Source organism: Rattus norvegicus, chromosome 16, assembly GCF_036323735.1.
Source record: "Rattus norvegicus strain BN/NHsdMcwi chromosome 16, GRCr8, whole genome shotgun sequence".
Lineage (NCBI taxonomy): Eukaryota > Metazoa > Chordata > Mammalia > Rodentia > Muridae > Rattus > Rattus norvegicus.
In genome coordinates this window covers 5814330-5829477 of record NC_086034.1, presented here as the reverse complement: position 1 = coordinate 5829477, position 15148 = coordinate 5814330, and positions in this window count along the sequence as shown.

The window sequence follows — 15148 nt, the reverse complement described above, 5'->3', positions numbered from 1 at the left end:
TGCTGTACTCCACCTCAGCAGTTACGATTCAGGAAGGATTTGGGGTATCTGCGTTGTTTTTGTGGTGTTTGCCTGTTTTGCTGTTGGCAAAGAGTCTTACTGACCCTGGAGCCCATGCTGGCCTGGAACTTTATATTACTCTGATTGGTTATGATGCTGTGGACAAAACTCTGAAAAACCCAGGGTAGATCTTCCTGCATCTTGGGAAATCTATCTGCCTCAGTGGTCTGAAGCATCTGTCTGCCCAAAGTGGGTAAAACAAGCTCTGAAAGTTGTCCTGGGCTTCTTCAACTTTCCAGTAGAAGCTTGGCAGGCAGCTACAAGACCCTGGCTTAGCCTGGCTTCTCTGAGCATTGATTTGTGCAGAGTTGCCTGTAATACCCACGCTATCAGTATGGCTCATTCCAGACCCAGAGCTCTGAGATGGGCACTGGAAGGAGCACGAGAGAGAATGAACCACTATTACTGCCTTCTTGGGCCTCAGGGTCTCTCTTGGGAAGAACCCCCAGTGAGAGCAGACAGACTGAGGTACCGCAAACATACAAGGGGGAACATAGGGATGGGCTGGGTGGAGAGATCTTTCTGGCTGAAGCATCAAAGAAGATTCTCTTCAGGGGATGTTTTTGAAGGATAAGAAGGGCTGATCAAACAGAGAGACATGTAGGGCAGAGAAAACAGTAAAGCCCAGAAGAGGGAACTTGCTGAACCTGTGGGTGGACCTACTAGATGGCTGTGGCTACTCTTGGTGCAGAATTCTTGTACCCAGCAGCCCGTGGCCGGTGTTGAGCTGGCAGTCCTGAGAACAGCAAGTCCGTACGGGTAAACTCGAGCGTGCAAATGAATACAAATTAAGGGCTTGGTAGTGCACATTTGTAATCTCAGCAGTCAGGAGGATAAGGTGGGAGGACTCGGTGTGAGTTTTGAAGCAGCCTGAGTTGTAAAGTGAGACCCTGTCTCAAAAACAACACTAGGGCTGAGGGGATGGCTAAGTGGTTAAGAACACTCACTGCTCCTCCGAAGGCCCTGAGTTCAATTCCCAGCACCCATTGAGCAGCTTACATCTGTCTGATGCCGTATTCTAATGTGTGATGTGCCTGCAGACAAAATACCCACCATATACATAAAATACATACATACATACATACATACATACATACATACATACATACATCTTTGAGCTGGGCATGGTGGTGCACGCCTTTAATCCCAGCACTCTGGAGGCAGGGGCAGGCTGATCTCTGAGTTCGAGGCCAACCTGGTCTACAGAGTGAGTTCCAGGGCATCTAAAACAGCCCTGGAACTCAGAAGGGGCGGAGGGAATCAGTCACGTGTGTTCATAAATGGGTCAGTGTGAATTTGTTCTACTTGACAGAATTTACTTTGAGATAAAATGTGTACACAATGTATGAGTAAGCATGCTTGTGAACTTCTGTCTGTGGATGTGAAAGCTTGGGTGCATGCAGTATGGGAGAGTTCTTAGGTGAGCATGTGCAGACGTGGGGTTGGATGTACATGCCTGCAAACCCATGAAACACTAGTATACATCTTTAATCCCAGCATGTAGGAAGTTGAGATAGGATCTTCATGAGTTCAAGCCCTGCCTGGGCTACATGTCAAGACCAAAAAAGAAAAAGTATACAAAATGTGTCCTACTCTATGTGTTTCTGCGTCTCTGATCCTGGATCATTATGCAGGCCCTGGGTTCTGCATTTCACCTCAACAAGTCCTCCCATCAATCTTATAAAGTGGGCTAACTACAAAATATAATTATTCCCATTACACAGATGGAGAAACTGAGGCTCTAAGGGGTGGCAGAGATGAAATTGAATCCCAGCTGCAAGGTATCAGAGGTTCCCTTTATTGTTTCCTTCAAGCCACTTCTCAGGAATTCAAAAAGTCCCTGGTGAGGAAATGTCCCTGGCCCACTCATCACTTGCTCTGGACCTGACACAGGGTTTCTCATGGGGTGGGTGGAAAGGAACTGTCCCTGGGGCTTGGCTCCGAGGCTACACACATAGAAGGGTCACATGAGGCTGCCCTTGTGTGTCCATAACCCCAAAGAATTTGGGTCAGAGCCAGTTGAGAGTTTAGGCCACCCCTCATCTAAGCACGTGCTACATTTCCTGTCCCTTAAAACCACAGTCTGTCTGGAAAGTGGTGCCACATGCTCCCAGACCAGTCTCCCAGGTGCCCCACACTCCCAGATCATGCCATGCTGAGCATTGAACCTGTCCTTTATGTGTGCTGGTCAGTCTCTCTACTAACTTAGGTGTATCCTTGGAAACAACCCAAAGACAGGGACCAGGTTTCCCCTGCCAGGCCCCTGCCAGCCATAGCAGCAACCTGCATTCCTGTCTTTTGGCTCTCTCTTATTATGGGTGTGAATTGGAAGGCCACCAGGTCTCATAGAACCACTTTTGTGAACTTTATACTGACCCAAGCTCCATTGCTCCTTGGGTAGGTCTTTCTGCCTCTGTGTTACTGTGTCACAGTCTATAAAATGGAAATGACAGTAAAGTCTGCCATGGGGGCTATGGGAAGAATTACATAAGATGATGCGTATGGAAACGTCCACCTTACCAGGCACTTAGAATGAACGTGCACGAACAGCAAATGTAAGCAATTACCATCACTTTGTCACCATTACATCAATAGGGTTGGCAGTATTTCCTTCCTTGGATGTGGAAAAACATGTAATATTTTTGTACCTCTGTGTTCTCAGTATGGACTCCTGGATAGTGTGTAACTCAGTATATAAATCAGGCTGGCCTCAAACTCAGAGATCTCCTGCCTCTGCCTTCCAAGTTCCAGGATTAAAGGGGTGTGCCATCAAGCTGGGCCCATTTTCTTTCTTTTTATTATTATTGTTACTATTTTTACTTATTCACTTTACATCCCATTCACTGCCCTCCCTCCTAGGCACCTCCCACAATCCCTCTCCCATCTACCCTCCCCTTCTCCTCTGAGTGCGTGGGGGCCCCTGGGTAGCCTCCACTCTGGCACATCAAGTCTTCATGAAGCTTAGGGAATGCATCCTCTCCAACTGAGGACAGACAGACAGCCCAGCTAGAACATATTCCACCTATAGGCAACAGTTTTTGGGAGACAGCCCCTGCTCCTGTTGTTCAGGACTTATGTGAAGGCCAAGCTGCACATCTGCTAGATATGTGCGGGGAGGCTTAGGGTCAACCCATGTACGTCCTTTGGTTAGTAGTTTAGTCCCTGAGATCCCCAAGCTCCGTCCACTGTCTGACTGTGGGTCTCTGCATGTGTCTGAGTCAGCTGGTGGGTGGAGCCTCTCAGAGGACAGCCGTGCTGGACTCCTGTCTGCAAGCCTAGCAGAGTATCGTTAACAGTGTCAGGGACTGGTGCTTGTCCGTGGGATGGGCCTCAAGTTATTGGTTATTGATTAGCCATTCCTTCAGTCACTGCTCATCCCCCATCCTTGCATTTCTTGTAGACAGGATAAATTTTGGCTGAAAAGTTTTGTGGACGGTTGGTGTCCTTATTACTCTACTGGGGTTCCTGCCTGGCCACAGGAGGCGGACTCCCCGGGCTCCGTGTCCCCAGTACTGTGAGTCACAGATAAGGACATTCCGGTTGATTCTCCGGCTCCTCCCCATTCCAGGTCTCTTACGGGACTTCTCCATGAGGATTACTTAACTGACCTTCCTCTTCCTCCTTCCATTCTTCTCCCCTTCCTTCTCTTCCTGCCTCTCGTACTTTCTCAAGCTCAGTTTGCTGGCATAGAATTGTTGTGTGGCTGTTCCACATCGTGGTGGACGGGCACGTGGGTTGTTTCCACTCTTTGACTGTGATGGATAATGTTGTGTTATGAATTTCTGTAGTGTATAGGTTTTTATGTGGACATCTGTGCTCAGCTCTCTAGAAGTGGGATAGCGAGGTCTTCTGGCAACTGGAGTTAGCACTGAGGAACTGCCGAGCTGTTTCCCACAGTGGCTATCCAGTTCTAAAGTGCTATGCGTAAGGCATAAGGTCTCCAGTTTCTCCACAGCCTTGCCAATACTCCCCCACCCCACTGCGTGCGTGCGTGCGTGCGTGCGTGCGTGAGTGCGTGCATGTGTGCATGCATGCGTGTGTGTGCGTGTGTGTGCGTGTGTGTGGTCATATGTGTGGTCATGTGTGTGAACACACATACAAGTGCATACGAGTGTTTGAGTGCATGGGGAGGCCTGCAGGAGGGTGTTTATGTGTTTGTGTGTTTGTTTGTTTTGTTTTGTGTTTCCATCCCTCTATTGCTCTTCACCCTGTGTATCGAGGCAATGTCTCTGAATAAGTCCAGAGCTCTCCACTTCAGATACTCTGACCAGTGTTTTTTGTGTTTTTTAGGGATCCAAATCCAGGCAAGTGATTTCCCTGCCGAGCTCTCCCCAGCCCCCTACTTTCCATCTTTTGGTCACGGACATCCTCGAGGGTGTGAAATGGTATTTTATTATGGTTTTGATTTGCATTTCTCCAGTGATGTTAGATAACTTCTCAGGTCCTTTCAGTCATTTGAATATCTTGTTTGGATACATGTATATTTAAATCTTTGGCTCACATTTAAATTCTTCTGATTTTTGTCAACATTTACCGAGTGGATGACTACACCCTGACATGCCAGGGAGTGGGAAGGGACTCGCAGAGCCAGGACCCTGCTTGCTGCATGAGTGCTTGCCCCTTTCTGCTTTCCTGGGCTGTCACATGGGACAGGACTCGACTCCAATAGGGAATGATATGCAGGTTGCACAAGGAGCTCAGATTTCAGAGGCTCTGTGCAATCTATCCTCCCCGAGGTTGGCCTCTCCACACCCAACACTGCTGCGATCGATATCTGGCATCCAGACACTGATCCGGTACAACAGCATCCAGGGAATCAGCAGAGCAGGCATCCTCCGTGCACACACCCTTGACAGTTTAAATCCACCGTCGCCAACTAACTAAGCCAATGGTCTGCAGGCAGCTATGCACGGTGAGGACTGGAGACAGACAAAAGGACATACTTCCCTGGCTGGTGCATGACCCTTGATCTCTCTGAGCCTCAGTTTCTAATCTGTGAAGCTGGAGAATACTGGTACAGCATAGAACCAGTCCATTGGTTATGAAGCTGAAAGGAGAAAGTCCTCCTGTGTGTTAGAGCAAAGGAAGTGAATTGTGAAATAGAAAAATAGAACTTGTATTTTTACATGATTTTTTTTTTTTTGGTTTTTTTTTTTCGGAGCTGGGGCCCGAACCCAGGGCCTTGCGCTCCCTAGGCAAGCGCTCTACCTACCACTGAGCTAAATCCCCAACCCCTGAACTTGTATTTTTAAACCATATAAAAATTTAGGGAGGCAAGAAGATCTACAATGCCTTATTAAAAACAAACAAACAAACAAACAAAAACAAAACAGGAACAACCCAAGTTGGATGGAAGCAGCAAAGAGGGGAGGGCTATCTCCGTAGCTCTAGTTGCCTCTGTGAGGATGACCTAAGAGGTCACCAGAGGCAGCAGCCCCAGCTGAGGCTGCCAGACCACCCTAAGCAGCCTTCCTGCCTCTGACTTTGGTTTCCCCCCTAGTGCAACCTCAGCCTTCCCAGCCCACAGCATGGCAACTAGGTCTCTCCTCACGGATCTGCCAAGCTCATGGCCAAGGGGAAACATGCTTCCAGATAGGGTGAAAATAGATCCCTCTCCAAATATGCTCACCAGAGCTAAGAAAAACAAGTAGAACCCAGAGGGAAAAGTGAGCAAGCTGCCCGTGGGAGGGGCTGGCGCAGTAGAAGAGGACACGCGTGTGTGAATGTGTCTGAGTGTATAGTCGTGCATATGTGTATGTGCCTGGGTGAGTTTCTGTGTATCTGGATGCCCGCGCATATGAGATGATAAATGTATGTAGGGGTGTATGTGTTCGCATGTGAAGGTGCATATGTGCCTGCCTGAGTAGCATCGTAAGCTGTATACGAGCACGTGAGTGAACATGTGTGTGGAAGGTGAGAGTGTAGGCCTATGCAAGAGTGAACTGCCTAAGAGTACATAAGCACCGTACACACACGTATTGGGCATAGCTACATGCATAGGGGTCCAGCTGGTGTATGATCACATAGGCATGAGAACATGTGTGGTCGCACCTGAGAGCACGTATGCGGGGGGTTTTGTGTATAAGAATACACATAAGCGTGTGCATGAATGTGCAAGTGCACATTCCCAGGGTGAGTTTACGTGTTTGCTCCTGAGTTGGTGTGACAGTGTGAACTGCAGGTATCTACAAATGTAATGGCCCCCAGGGGTGAAAAACATGCGTGATAGAGTTTCTGTGCTCTTGGGTCTGTGAGCATGTGTGCAGACGTGTGAATGAGCTGTGTGTGTGTGGGGGGGAAATGTATGAGTGCCTTTGTGTGAGTGCTCACTGAGTTGTATGGTATGGATTTATGAACAGTTGCAGGCAAGTGCACGCCAGGACTATAGGGATGAGCGTGAATTTGTATGAACATGTATATGCCTCTGTGTGTGTATGTCCCAAGTCATATGCTATAGGAGGCTGCTGCAAGGGAAAAAGAGAATTCTCTGGGCTCAGTCACTCATGGCCCAGACACAAACATTCTGAGAAAAATATTTTTAAATAAATATGTTTGTATTTGTCATGGCAACTTCCTGCTTCACAATGGCCAACGGGGCTTCCTAGAGTTACAGTCTGTCAGGGGCTCCTCAGAGGCACAGAATATTGGGGCCTGGAAGGTCTTGAAACCCATATCCCCAAAGACCTAATGATATCATTGGAGAGACTAAGGCCCCAACCCCACAGCTATTGGAGGCAGAGCTGGGCCTGGAACCCAGGCTGTCTGCATTCCTCTCTGCTGTTCTTGTGTCTCCCTCCAGTGTGAACCTTTACCTCCCTGTTCACCCTGCGTTCATTCAGCAAGCATTTGTTAGTGCCCATTAGTGATAAGCACCAAGCTGATTGCTCCGAGATACACCCAAGGACACGGAAGCAAGGCACTTTCCCCAGGTGCTGGAGATCAGACAATACAGCAATAACTACTAGCCAATGAGCTAATCACAGGTCCAGATAAGTGCACTGTAGTCAAGGAGCCATGTGATGGGGTCTGGAGGCCTACTTCAGCTGAGGGCTCAGGGACAGTCTCTGCAGCTTGGCAATAAAGCTGAGGCGAGACGGAAGGAACCAAAGCCACACCACTGGGTATCCTGACCCATATCCCGATTGACCTAGTGAAGAGAGTGAAGCCAGTTGAAATGGCCAAAGGTCAGGAGGTCCTGGCTACACCCCTAATCCTATTCAATGATGGAGAAGCTCTCCTTCCTGTGGGCACTAGAGGCACTTAAGGGAAAACAGAAGAGTTGGGGATAAGGTATGCAAGCTTGCTGAAAGCCAGCAATCACTCCGGGGGTTGGTCTCTGGACCAGCTGTCACGGATACCATAGTGACCACAGGTATTATATGGTCAGAATCCCTGGCATTTGGTAAACTTGTCTTGGTTACATACCAGGCACTCTGAAAGGTGATTACATTTAATCTCCTCAACGCACCTTGTGTAGAAGATAGTCGTGTGTACCTAGTCACACTCTTAGGAAGGGGCAAGGGATTCATCTACACACCCCTGAGCCAGTCCTCCAGTCACTATGGCCTGATGTCTCCCTGAAACACATACTCATGGCTGCCCTGGCCCCATGGGATCACCCTTCTTGTGCTCACACCAACGTGGGCTCAGGACCTGCCAGGAAGTCTTGAGTCATGCCTCAGTTTCTATGGACATGATCATTATCATTGCCCTGTGTACCTCTGATGCTCCAGGAGTTTCTAGACTTTTACATGCCAGTCATGGTCCATACCAGAGTCCTTCGAGGCCTGGCTTGGGCATCTCTTACAGCTTCAGAGGTAAAGCAGTTAGCTTAAGGTTATGTGACCATAGAAAGGGATCAAGTGGCCTGACCCCAGAGCTTGACTGTCTCCTGTGCCTTCTCAGTGACCAAGAGCTCAGCCCAGTCCTCTTCATTTAAGCTTTAAAATATGTAACTCTCTCCCATCACCAGCCTTGACTTGGGCAGGACTCAAAATTTTGCTTTGGTGATGCTAAGACAGAAAATGCTTGATCCTTGAGGTCATTCTCAAACACTTGAAACCATAAGTGTTGACATGGGTAACACCAAGGACTCTCTCCATGCCTGTGCCTTAGGGCAATGAGAGAAGAAATGTAAAATATAAAATTACTCAGCTCCATCCTCGTGTAAATTTTCCTCAATTTTCCTATGTGCAAAATGGAGTTGTTTATGTAATAGTATTCACCTTACAGGATTAGAATTAAGTGACACTAAGATAAATACGCAGTATCTGGCACTGTAGACTCTTAGTAAAGATCTGTGGGTCCTTTGGATGGCTGAAAGTTGAACTCAGGACTGAGTTGGAGTGGGTGTGGTGGTGCACACGTATGATCCTACCATTTGGGAAGCTGAGGCAGAAGAGGGGTAAGTTCAAAGCCAGCCTGGGTTATACAGCAGGACCCCATTTCAAACAAGCAAACACTGAGTAGCTGGTGTTGGACTTCAGACATAGGGCAGAGAGTTCCATTCCCTGGGATTCCAGAGTGTTGCTCAGAGGGCCGATTTCTTGTCCTCAACCATACCCTTGAGTTCTCGGTGCTAGAGTGCTCTCTCCTCGGGCATAACAGGGCAGAGGGACAGTGACACAGGCCCTGCAGAGGAAGCAGTAGGCTTTCCAGCCCATGGCACCTGCAGAGCTACAAGGGAGGGAAGTGAGCCTTCGATGTGGGAAGTTCCTGCCAAAACAGCTACTGAGGAACAAGGCAAGAAAATCCCCTGTTGCCCTTGCAGACCTCCAGCGGAAACTCCACACAGTGGCTGCTCCTCCTCTGTTCCCATCAGCCTGGGTGGAAGCTTCCTCTCTGGGCCTTTTCATTCCCTAGAGCGTCTCCATTCTTCTGCTTTTTGAATACCAGGTTCCTGCATTCAGTAACACTCTGTATAACATGAATGGCTTCTGTTCTGCTGGCACATGGGTGTAGAGGCTGGGTGCCTCTGCCATAGACAAAGCTCAACGTAGGGGAAAGAGAAGAATGATTTGAGGCAAACAGGCTTGGACTGGGTACATTCTCCTTCTACGCATCATGCTGGGGCACTGGGCCGGATGATTGCTGGGGCCTCCTAACTGAAAGTTCATTGATCAAGAACCGTCGGAGCTGGGCTGGAGAGATGGCTCAGTGGTTAAGAGCACTGACTGCTCTTCCAGAGGTCCGGAGTTCAATTCCCAGCAACCACATGGTGGCTCACAACCATCTGTAATGGGATCTGGTGCCCTCTTCTGGTGTGTCTGAAGACAGCTACACTATATATATGTTAGAGATAGGTCACAAGTTACCTGATTTCTGGTTCTAATTCTGATTCTTATGGCCTTAGGCTCCCTCCTGTCTCTGGCCTTGGTGTTCTTAGTAGAGATGCTGGTGAGGTGGTCCAAGAATGCCCTGGGAAAAAACCCTGGCTGTATGGGCTGATGTCTTGTCTACATCCAGAACAGGAAGCTACTTTCAAGAATCTGCAGACCTCGTCATCCCTGTTCTCTTGACCTCTTCTCCATCTGCTGTCCTATACTGGAGCCCTCAAATCCAGGGCTCAATTTACCCCTGGTCTCCATAAACCTGTGAGCCAAGAGCCCGGGTCCCCACTTGCTGGAGTCATCTATTCCAACTGTCCATAACTCCATTTTTGCCTAGATTGAGAAGCCTTCTCTCAGAGGACTAAGAGGCACCTCCTGGCCTGTGTTTACCTTGCGCCCTTAAATTCCTGGCTTTAGAAGAACTTCGGGACTGTCTGTGGGCCTGGCCTACTGGTCTCCTGGGATAACCCCCTCTCTCCTTCTCACGAGTGGCCTGAAGAATGACTTCATGAATAACTCGGATAATTTAGTGAGACTTGTCTCAAAAATAAATAAATAATAAAGGACTGTGCTGTTCAGTTGGTAATGTGCTCGCCGAGAACCCGAGTTTGGCTCCTCAGCATCTCTAGGGAAGCTGAACGCAATTGTAACCCTGGGGTTGGAGGACAGGGGAGTTACAGATCCTGGGATCTCATCGGCTAGCCAGCAGAAACAGCAAGTGAGCCCCGGATTGAGTGAGCTATCCTGTCTCAATACCTAAGGTGGAAAGCAACTAAGGGAGACACTTAGCACCAGCCTCCAACCTACGCACGCACGCACGCGCGCGCACACACAAGCATGCACACATGCATGCAAGCATGCACACACACATGCACACATGCACGCAAGCATGCACACACACACACACACACACACACACACGCATGCATGCATACACACTCAAACAATGAAACAAGGAAACGACCACGCTATTGTTTTCCCCATTTTTACCATGAGGAAACAGGAATGAGAGGAGTCCTGCAGACCACCTAGGACCACATGGGCAGGAGTTGCTGGCCTCCCATTCTAGTTTTGCTCTGGAGCAGGCTTCTGCCCACAGTTTGACCTTTGTCTGTGTTTACCTTGCACTCTTAGATTCCTGGCTTTCCCTGGAGTCCCTTGGGTGGGGACTTCTGATGTGCTGGTACAGAGCCCTCCCTCTGCCAGGGCCCTGGGTCCCCTCCCATGGGTGAAGTGCAGGGCTCACAGTTTACCTGCCAGGAACCCAAAGGTAGGAAAGCAAACACCATAAATGATCAGGAAGCCATGTAAATATTTTATAGCTGGGGCAGTAAATAATGCAGCTCTCTGGCTACACCCGACCCAGTTTGTCTGTCCCACATCCAGGACAGTCTGTCTGGGTTCCTGCTTTGGATTGTTTGTTTGTTTGTTTGTGTTCTTTGAGACAGCACCTCACTCTGAAACCATGACTGACCTTAAACTTGTAGCAATCTTTCTGCCTCAGACTCCTGAGATTATAAGTTTGAGCCTCTGTGCCAGGTCTGACCTATAGATATTTTGTAAATAGTTGCTGTGTACGGGGCTGAGTTCCTTCAGATACACCAGCAGTTCTCTACTTGTGGGTCACATATCAGACATCCTGAAAATCAGACATTTACATTACAATGTATAACGGTAGCAAAATTGCAGTTATGAAGTAGCAACAAGATAATTTTATGATTAGGAGGTCATTACAACATGAGGAACTGTATTAAAGGGTCTCACCGTTAGGAAGGTCGAGAACCACTAATATACACCATAGTCACTGCCTCCCCTGTGCCCAAGCCTGGGTTACCTTTTCTCTCCCTTATCTTTTAGGAGCCATTCCTTCAGAAAGCTTTCTTGGATTTCCTGGGTGTCTCATGACCCCTGGGATGCCCCACCTGAGCTCTGTTCACCCTCTGTGGCCACTTCCTGCCTGTTAAGATGGGCTCTGTTCACCCTCTGTGGCCACTTCCTGCCTGTTAAGATATGATTCCCGGTGACTTGTCTGCTTTTCTTTTGTCGGCTTCGAAAGAGTAGTCACCTCCCTGGGCACCGAATCCAAAAGGCAGTGTGCAGTAGGTGTTCATCAACAATATGGAGGGCAAAAGAGATCGTCTCATTTAGTTTAATTTTTTCTTTTTTGTGGTGCTGGGATGAAACCCAGGGCCTAGCATGTGCCAGGCCAGCTCTCTTCCCCTGGGAGACAAGTATTGCTGTGTTTATTTCACTGGTCAGAAGCTTAAGTCCAAGTAGGGGGCACAACTTGAGCTCAATCGATCTCATCCAAGACTAATTCTTTCTTAAGATTCTTTCGGAGAGCGCTGAGAGTGACGGTGTATACCTATATTCCTGGCACTCCAGATGTTGAGGCAGGAGGGTTGCTATGACTCTGATGTTTACCTGAACTAGGTAGGGAGTTCAAGGCCAGACACAATAAAACGAAACAAACAGAAGAACCCATTTAAGAACTTGCTTCTTGGGGCTGGGGATTTAGCTCAGTGGTAGAGCACTTACCTAGGAAGCGCAAGGCCCTGGGTTCGGTCCCCAGCTCCGAAAAAAGAACCAAAAAAAAAAAAAAAAAAAAAAGAACTTGCTTCTTTCCCTTACTGACCTCAGACCCCTGTGCTTCTGCTCAGGGAGACTTTCGATCCCCCCTCCTCCCGACCCACCTCCATGCCCAAGTAATCAGAGAGTTCTGATCCACATTTTTGCATGGCTGAAACAGGCAAGGGAGAAGGCAGCTCTGGTCTTTTCCTGAGAGGGAGCAGAGTGAGCAGAGTGAGCTGCCTTGTTTGTTCAGGAGGCTGGGCCACGACACTGCAATCTTCAGGCTCCTGAGCAGCTTTGTGAAGAGTTACATCAGCCAAGGGCCAGGGATGAAGAAGACAGGGCTGTGAAAGTGTTCTGACATAGTTGTCTCTAGACTGGGCCACTCTGGGGCCGTGTCCCCAATCAGGCTTCCTTGCCTTACAGGAACCCGAGACAAGAAGACAGATGATCCTGGATGCCTTTCCCCATCCTGGGTCAGGCAGTGAGAACGAGGACAGAAATCAGGGCACAGGCACTGTGAGGTGGCACAGGACAAGGACAGCATTACACAAGAAGCCCTGGCCGGAGCCTGGCCTCAATTCTTGGTAGGAGGTGGGGTGCAGAAGGGAGGGTAAATAGGTTCCCACTTTCATGAGAATTCTACATAGTCACCAGTGGTCTATGGAGCTGTGAAAGGTCAGTGAAGGGCTTCTCCCCGCGAAGGATTGGCAAGAAGTACAATGATTCATCTGCATAGGGGCCACCTAGACATTTATACCCCTCCCCTCCTTTCACTCAGCAGGAGTCAGCGCAGAGTAGGTTCTCAGTAAGAGTTCTGTGTTCCTTGTTTATTAGTAACAAGGTCAGTGCAGAAGTCATGTGGAGATGCCATTTAGTGTAGGGAGATATATGGACACAGGATCTTTTCCCTCCAACGTTACTAAGAGCCAAGAAGGGAATCAGGAATAAGAGGATGGAAACCAATGTCACACAACAAGGAGTCAGTTATTAATAGATGCTCATAAGAATTTTCTAGCAGTTTGGACCAACATCCTGAGCCCGGGGACAAGGGCAGTCACCACTTGGCCCTCACTCGTCAGTGGGGACCAGGAATATTTCAAGGCAAATTCCAGAGATAAATCTTGGCAGAGGCCCAGGCGGTAGGTCCTTGTGCCAGAGGAGGTAGGGCCTAAGCCTCTGTGTCTATCAGACTTAGGCATTTCTTCAAGGTCCAGGACATCGTGAGCACAGAGGCATCCTGGAGCACACTCTTATAGGGGTTTTGTGGGCTGGTTGGGGGTGAGTGTCACCTCAGCAGCAGGGACTAGCCAGGAGCCTGTCAGGTTGTGAGCACCCTGTATGTGTGGAAGCTGGAACTACCATTTTTAATAGGGATTCGAAACTCACGGTCTTCATTTGATTTTCAGAGTCTGGAGTTCACCCCGATACCCAGGGGACCCCCCCGACAAGATCAGGGGGCATGAGGGCCCATAGAAGGCACCAAAGCTGAGGACTTTGGATGCTTGGAACCTAAAGGCCTAGTACAGAATGGGACAGGGAGGGGAGAACTGTATACAGCCCTTGGCCCTGGGCCCAGTAAGCACTGAGCTGTGGGTAGAGCTGGCCATCCCAGGCCCTGTAATTACCTTTCTGCACAGCTCTGCAGTACTGGGCAGGGCCAGCATTTTTCAGGTTTTATTTGGATGCCCTGAGGCAGCCTTATGTCTGTTAGCTGCTCCCAAAAGGGGACAAAGGTTGATTTGAGAGGTGTGGGGCGGGGAGAGAATACCCTTCCAAGGGGGCTGACCTTTAAATGCAGGATTCAAGGTTTACCAACCCATAATCTGCATAGAGACCTGCTGCCCTTACTCCGTAGGATTCAACACAAAGCAGGCGGAGAGAGCCAGGGAAGGGACAGCTCTCTGTCCTGGTTGTCCCCTTCCCTTCTTCCCTCAAATACACAGGCATTGGCAGACAGGGTACCACTAGCCCTGGCTGCTCTAATACTTACTGTGTAACGCAGGATGATCTTAAACTGAGGATTGTTGTCCCGCTTCAGCCTCCCGAGTACTAACTTGGATTATATGTGTGCGTGACATCTGGCTGGCACAAGGTTCACCGGAGTGACACGGAGCACCCCAAGGGCATTCCTAGAGGCTGTGAACTGGCGTGTTTGCACCCAGCCTTTCTCTGGCCCTCTCAAATTGCTGGCCCTAACTCTCCCTACCACTGAATGCATGAACAGGTGCAGCCTCTTACCGATCCATTATGCCGGGGAGGAAAGAGATGGCGATTTGTAAGCTTAAATGCTCCATCCAGAAGTAGTGGGATGGGAAGGGAACCTAGGAGTCAGAGTCCAGAGGGACAAGGGCCCTGTGTGTATATCTATGTGGCTTTGGACATTCATAGACATCAGCACAGACAGGCTTCGTGCTGCTCCCCCAGCTGCTTCAGTACTTACCGGCTCGAAGCATCTGAACCCTTGGTAGAGCTCTGATGCCTCTGGGTCAAAGAGGCTTCCAGGACAGGGCTTTCTTGCACACCACGGTGCAGAGAGCCGCAGAGATGCAAACTAACCCCATCCATCATAACTTCCACGGACAAGACCCTCCTGGTCCTTTCTACGCAGGCACCCATCATGACGGAGAAACATGTCGGCATGCTGACAAATGTTACCGGAAGTCACCATGGGAAGCCCATATAGAATGGGGGACGAGCGTGTGGCAGCTGTGGAGAGGGATCATGAGGAGAGGACAGGGATTCAGGTGTGGGGTAGGGGGACTACAACCGGGGTGGGGACAAAGGCAACTGACAGAACCTGAGGACCCAGAGACACATCCGCTCAGATCTGGAATGGACAGCCACCTGAAGATCATAGCTCTGTGGTAAAGAGAAGCGGGTGGGGTGGGCAGGCGAAAGGAAAGAAAGAACAGAAAATAGAAGAAAAAAAAAAAGACAGACCTGATCGTGAAGGAAAGGAGGGTCTCCAAGGCAGCCCCGGAACTCCAGCACACCGATACCCTTAACTGTGAGTCACCGGTGGGTCTCCTGGCCAGATTTCCAGCAGCTCCTCATTCATTAAGGAAGGGCTGAGTCAGCTCGGCTCTCTGAGCAAAGGTCAGAAGGGCAGAGACCGAAAGGGCTCTTTGGACTCACTCATGTGTGCCTTCGTGTGAGCGAATGTGCTCCTGGGACGGGGTTGTAAT